At 38.7% G+C, this 7,069-nt stretch overlaps 1 long non-coding RNA gene across 1 annotated transcript in view; it reads left to right on the forward strand.

Moving 5' to 3' along the window:
• The window catches only part of LOC102150946 (uncharacterized), a 68,444-nt gene that overhangs the window by 51,715 nt on the left and 9,660 nt on the right, over nucleotides 1–7,069 (forward strand). The window lies entirely within an intron of this gene.

Here is a 7,069-nt window from a genome sequence, read left to right on the forward strand (position 1 = left end):
TCTTGTAGTATTATCTATTTAATATTTTTCTTTAAATGAACTTTTCTAATGAACCCATCTTAAGCAATAATATCCATTAATCATTGATTTGGTGTGGTCTTTAGATTTATTTTAATGTAATAATTTCCAAATAAAAATATAACTATTAAAACAAAATACGTTTTTTTCTTGTATCTTCTAATAGCAACTCAGGCCTCCTCGGTGTTACACGTACCCTTTGGAAAGTACCATTAGCCACAAACTAGAGCTGGTTTTGCTTGAAAGAGATCTTTATAAGTCTAATGTAAGTCAGGAGGTATTTGTTTCCTGTGACATCTTCACCTACACTACATTCCCTAGAAACCTTAGATAATAGTGCTCAACTATAACAAAGTCCATTTGCCACAGTGGTTATAACTGCCACTTGCCAGCTATCATTTGTAATTACTTAAAACAGAAACAGTTTAAGGAATTGAAGCATAAGGGTAAAGCAGATTGTTCCCTGGACATAAAACTAAACTCACCTTATTATCTATTGTTACACTGCTGTCCACTCTCATTACCAAAGGCCTTAAAGCAATTTTAACTATTCCCTGGAATGTCACCAGCAATAAGCATTTTTGCTTTACTGTTCTATTGAGCTGAATGTAATAGTTATATTTTAGAACTCTTACAGCTGGGAAATCTAGGAATGCCTTCTGGTCTTTGTGAATTCATTAAAATATTTAGTTTGGGTAACCTTGGTGTTACCTTAAGTATGGTTGGGGAAATCATGTCATAATCACTGAATTTTATTAGCCATCAGCCCTTTTTAATCATAAAATTCAATGTTCTGAAACCTAGAGCCTGTTCTGTCCCGTGCTGGTGACTTTCTCTCTTCTCTTGGCCGGGTGTCCATGAGCCCTCATTAAGCTTTCCTGAGGGGGCTGCATTTACTGGCGTCCTTCATGGCCAAAGGTGACAATGCAGACAATGTAGGAGTGTGGCTGATGGGAAGAACTTCTACGCCGAGTTCACCGAGCAGCTCCCATCCTTCAGCCTGCAAATCCTGTGACCACTTGCAGACAAGAGTCTGTGATTTTATCATAGACCTGTGAGCTTTACGTTTTCCTTTCATTTGAGAAGAAAATATCTCTTTTACTTTAATTGTAAATTATTATCTGAATTAAAACAGCTATTACATCGTGAATTAGATTTTCTTCACCATCCTGTTTCATAAAGCGGGGGAAGTCGTGGGGAGCTGTGAAGCAGTACATTCATCTTCCACACTGATGCCATTATTTTCCAAAGTATTTTCTCTTTCTTCATCAGTTTCTTTCACTTAGGAAATTTGACTTCTAAGAATAAAAGCTTTGCAACTTAAAAGTATGTATGCCCAGCCTGTGCTTCACTAAGACTGGGGAGAGAAAGAGCAGCATGGATTATTCTGGAGGCAGTTAATCCTGGTCTCTATTATATATTTGTGATTTGGGCATATTTGAAGGTGACTTATACAGTTATTATTTTCCTCCTTCTTTACAACCAGATGGGAAGTGCAGTGTGTCTTCATAATCAAAAACTCCTTAAAGCGAAATTAAATAAAAAGGGATGTATTGTAAGGCTATAAAGGACCATTGTGCAGGTATCTAAGAAAAAGAGACCAACTAGAGCTGGGGCTAAAAGTGAACCTGAAGGTCATGCTCAGGGCTTATTCTTGCTATCTCTCAAATGCCATGTGTTTTCTATCATCCTCGTTTCTCTCTTCTCCACTCTCAAGCAGCTTCCTCTGCTTGCCACTGGTACCCCACCCCTTACACTCATGACTATTTCAATGCCAACCATCATCTAACAAATATTTCCATGTCTCCATTCAAATGAGAGAAAGAGAAAGAGATCTGAATGTTACTTATACTTTCTTGTAGAGATTCTAAGGAAGATGATATTAGTGATAGTTCCTTGTTTACTGAATGGAATGAAGAATACGGAAATATAAGATTTCATAAGGAAAGAAAATTTAAGTTGTTCTGGGAGAGAGAAGGGAAAGTTAAGAGAGAGAAGAATTGTCTTGGTAGCCAGTAAGAAACTTGATGAGTCATTGAGAAGAACGTAAGTGTTTAATCAAGACTTTTGTTAACTTTTGTTGTTTATTGTGTAATGTAATTCTCTTTTTCGTTTCCTCATCAAATCTTCTGTAATATCTATTTTTGCTACCTTCTGTATGGTCAAGAATGCCTTCTGGGAACTGTGGGTAAGTGTTAAGATAAGGTTGAGAGCAGAGAGGTCCCACTCCACTCAGTCACACCTGCAGGACAGAACAGGGACCCGGACTCCTTAGCTTCCCACCTCAGCTTTCCATGATTTAGCACACATCTACTTTTCCAGTTGCCTTTCCTAGAAGTCATCCTCATATACCCAAAGTCCAGCTCGGATGAAGTGGTTTCCAGATTCTCCTTGTTTTTTCTTACTGCTGTGACTTTGCTCATGTTATCCTACCTCTTCATCAAAAATTCATTTCAGCAATTCCAAAAATTACTCTCCATCAAGACCCAACCCAAATGCTACTTTTCCCAGCTGAAATTGACTTCTTCTTCTCAACTTTTACAGCACTTGGTTAAGGACTCATACAATACTTCTATCACATCTGCCTTGTACTAAACTTAGTGATTGTATGTTTCACTTACCTGAATAGAGTGGAAGCAACATCTTGCTCATCTCTCAGATTCTGCACAGACATCAGGCTCAGTGCATGGCACATATGAGCATTCAGTAAAGGTTTCTCAAATAAAAAGGTCAGTAGCTCAGTTCAATGTGTGTTTTGCACAGAGTATGTTCTATCCAGATTTTTATAGTGTAGTACTAGAAAATAGCAGGTTAAAATATGTGCACTTAAATGCATTTTCATGATGAAGATATGTTGGCTCCTTGCTGATAGAGTAATGAGCTTTCCTTTACCTACCACATAGTCTGTCCTGAAGATAAATAAGAACATGAACCCGCAAACACTTTGGGAAGTAAAAACACGCCATATTGATAGATATTGTTTATTTCTGTAGCTACTGTATGGAGTAGGATCCCTGTGACTCAACGTTTCTCTGCACTGTGGGTAATCATGATAGTCTAGGTTAATCTGAATCCTCCAAGTCAACACTACTAGAATTGTGAACCATGGACTGGTGCTAATCCATGAACTGCTACTGGTCTATAATGAGATAAATGGAAACATTGGGAATAAGCATCTTAGCAACTTTTTATAGCCATTCAACAGAACAATATGATTACCGAATTTAAGAATAAAAATGTGGCCTATTTCTATATGCCTATGTTTTATTAATTTTACCTTGCCAGCAATTCATTTTCATTGTTGTACAATAGAATTGATCCACAACACATTGCAAACAAAAACAAAACATCACAAAGTTTGAGAAGCACTGCTCTAAGTAATTCTTTCCAGAATGGAAAATACCCACATTCTGTCCATGGGAGTGTTGGGAGAGAAGAGGAACATGAAACTTAGAGGTACTATAAAATACTAGTATCAACAAAAGTTGGTATAAAACAACGATATAGTGAATGGTAGTAAGAAAAAAACATCTGAAATGACAGTTCTGACTTGTACTGTTCGTTTTGATCAAGCTCTTTCTAAAACCCTTGGTGCATCTTTAACAATCCTCTTTGCAGACTTCTCTCTCTAGAAAGTGATCTTACATTCTGGAACTTCTAGAGAAAATTACATTCTCTCCTACTGTTAATTGAATTTGGGGGTGGTTTTTGCTTGAAGAAAACATCTATGCACCCCTTTAATTAACAAATAATAATTAATAATAATTTCCCAGTCATCTGTAAGTCTTCTCCATGAAAAATTCTTTCAGGAAGTCAATAAGTCAATGCCTTTATAACACAACTGAGCTTGGGTAATATTCCTTTGATTTTTAACCAATTTGACATTTTCATGGAAAGTCTTCTTAACACGGGTCAGGATGATATTTTGAGCAAATAATATGTGGTTCTCATTGTCAAAGCGTCTTGTTTATCCAGATTGCCAAGATAGTAAGTTTCACATGGGTTTAGAATATGTTCTAAAGATTTCTCATACTATTGAAAATAATATTTGCCAGTGTCTTAAAATTTAATATTCATGAAATATGTCACAGATTTTGATTTCCACAATCTTGGATTCAATATTTAGATCACAAAACCAGAGGGCAGGGACTGGATTCAATGTCAGGTTTTGGGTGGTGTTATGCCACGGTGGGGTTGCTCAGAAACAGTTCTTAATGCTTAGGAGGTGGAGTCCTTGACATGGCAACAATCTAGGCAGAACAGGAGGGTTTTTTGATCCATTTCTGTTTTCTTTCCTTCTCCTGGTAGGCAAATCCTGCCCCAGACTGCTCAGGTCCTTTATGAACTGAAATTGGGAACCTGGACTAGGCCTGTCTTCTGGTCTTCTGGGATGTGCTCTCTAGCTCTATCGCTTACCTCCTACTTTTCAGATTCTAATTATCTTGACTCATTTTGCAAAGTAACCTATATTTATTCTAGCCTTCTTTTTTTTAAAAGGAATTGGTATGTTTTATAAAGCTGATAATTCTCCAATAAAAAGAAAATCAGCTTCCTGTTAACTAAATCGCTTTATATAATATATTAATATCAAAATTTGTTCTAAATGATGTGTATTTACAGTTACTTCTTGTGTAACTGTTGGGGGTGGGTAAAGAAAGTCTAGGTTACATCCACTAGAAGCTCTGAAAGCTTTGTCAACTTTTAAAATTCTTTATTTCAGTAGCATAGACTTAAATCCAAGGATACAGTTTTGAAAGGATGAGATAGCTCTTGATTTTTCACCTCATCTTCGCCTCTTGATCTTGCTATCTTAGGAATCCTTGATGGGTCTTTCGTGAATGTCTTTCCAGTCTGATTTTGCTCAAGACTCGGACCCTAAACCATGTCATATCTTTCATACACTTTCTTCAGCCATGAGTTTAGGCGCAGCTGCTCCAGAATGCTCTCTCCACCTGTACACCCCTGGCCCTAAGGACATTTCTAGCCTCCCCAATTCATCAGGCCATCCCTCACTAGCCATCTCATTCTCCTGCCTCTACTGTTGCTTGCAATGACAAATCTGTCACTTTCGATCCTAGATTTTTCTCTCCACCTGCTTAGATATAATGTTATAATCTTCCTTTATCTTTCTCTCTGCCCTTGTCAAAAATTCAGCCTCCTTAAACACATAGGAGCTAGTTCCGTCTCCACCATCATCCAGTTCCTCCTTTTCTTTTAAATTCATCTCTACTCCCAAACGCAGTTCTGGCTCCACGTGCTTGGGAGGGAAATCCAGACACCTTGAAATATTATCAATGAGACCAAGCCTGAGCATTTAATGACTTCAACAGTGGCCAACCTTTTTCTGGCTCCTTCCTATAGTTCCCTCTTGTCCTTGGTTAAATTGTGAGTCCTGTTTTGCTGAATGTAGTTGCATTAGCAGCATTGCTTTATCTACACCTGACTGCGTACTAGAACTTTAACTCTGGAAAATCATGCCCCAAAGGAAGGAAGCGGAGAGTCAGGCAAGCCTGATGCGTCTTACTGCTCATTGACGAAGTGCTTCCAGTATGCTTCCATCATCTCTGCTTATCTACTCTTGACTTTTAAAAAAGGTGCCAATTCAGAAACCCAAGATACCATTTCCCACTGTACTTACCACTTTCTGCCCTCTGAGTCTGATGTCTGTACCTTGCCCTGAATTACACTCCTCCTGTTGGCATCCTATGTCAGTATTTCACTTGGCACCAGCAGCAGCTGCTCCCTATGGCAAAGCAGCTGTGAAAGCTGATCAGCCAGGATTTTTCACTTGAGTCAGTTTAAACTGAGCACACAAAGATGTGGCAGACATAACTAAACACGTTTTCTAGCCATTTCTTTCAAATTTACCGTCTTAGCCTTATGCTTAGAGCAGTATGTTTGGTCTGTGCCTTGGGTATTAGGAAGAATACCAAAAGCCTCCTGTCACCGATAACACCCTTTTCCACATTCACCCTTTGAATCTTAATGAATTTTTTGAGAACAGATAGAATTGACTTCCCCAGGGTCTGGCTTCTCTCTCAGTGGGTGACACTATAACACATTTCATCTTTTTGAAGTGAGCAATCTGTCAGTTTCAACACATCATTTCTCTTTTCCTCCCATATTTACATCTGTAGCCAAAATGGATTCTTTTCACTTACCAGCAACTCTCAAAAAAATAGGTCATTTATCCATCTATCTACCCACTTACCTACTTATTTATTTAATATACTCACTGCCTTATCATCTGTGTTTTGAATGATTCCGTACCCTTTCTCTTCTACTCCCCCTGAACCTATCCGTTTGACTCTTCTTTCATTCAACCTTGTAGCTCCTCTCCTGCTTGCTTTCACCAGGCTACCTGACTGTCTTGCTTTGCAGTTTGCTCCCTTTTCTGTCTGTCCCTGTCCGACTAGGCGAACATAATCCTGTTTGATTGAGCCTTTCCTTTTATTATCCACTACCATGTGTGAGCCTTGTTTCTGATTGGATGCCATCTCTGAGCTGCTGCTCCTCTACACCTATACAGACATCAACTGTGAATGGAAATGGAACTGGATCCTGTCTACCATTGTCTTCTTGGGAAAGATACTTCATAGGATCCCCAGGGTCCCATATCTATGTTTACATCGTGCTTACACAAGGTGGGCCATCTTCTAAGTGCTCCATACAAAGGAACTTATTGAATCTTTACAGCGCCAGGAGATATGGAGCATTCTTACCCCTACTCACAGGTAAGAGGCACACAGGGATAAATGGCTTACTGGTCACACAACATGTCAGTGAGAAACCAGGCTCGACCAGGCAGTTTGGCCCCAGAGCCTGTGTTCCTAACCACCATGCCCCAAAATAGTGTTTCGACATCTAATATTTCCACTTTCCATCTCTTCTCCATGTCCTCTGAACTTCTACAATGTCAGGCTTCTCATTTGGCCATATTCTGACAAACCAGGAGAAAATAAAGATCCTCTATTGCACTCATGAAATCTCATGACTTCCTCTTTACTCACCACACTTTCATTTCTTTGAGCAAATTGAACTCAATTCCTTT

Source organism: Equus caballus, chromosome 18 (assembly GCF_041296265.1).
Source record: "Equus caballus isolate H_3958 breed thoroughbred chromosome 18, TB-T2T, whole genome shotgun sequence".
Lineage (NCBI taxonomy): Eukaryota > Metazoa > Chordata > Mammalia > Perissodactyla > Equidae > Equus > Equus caballus.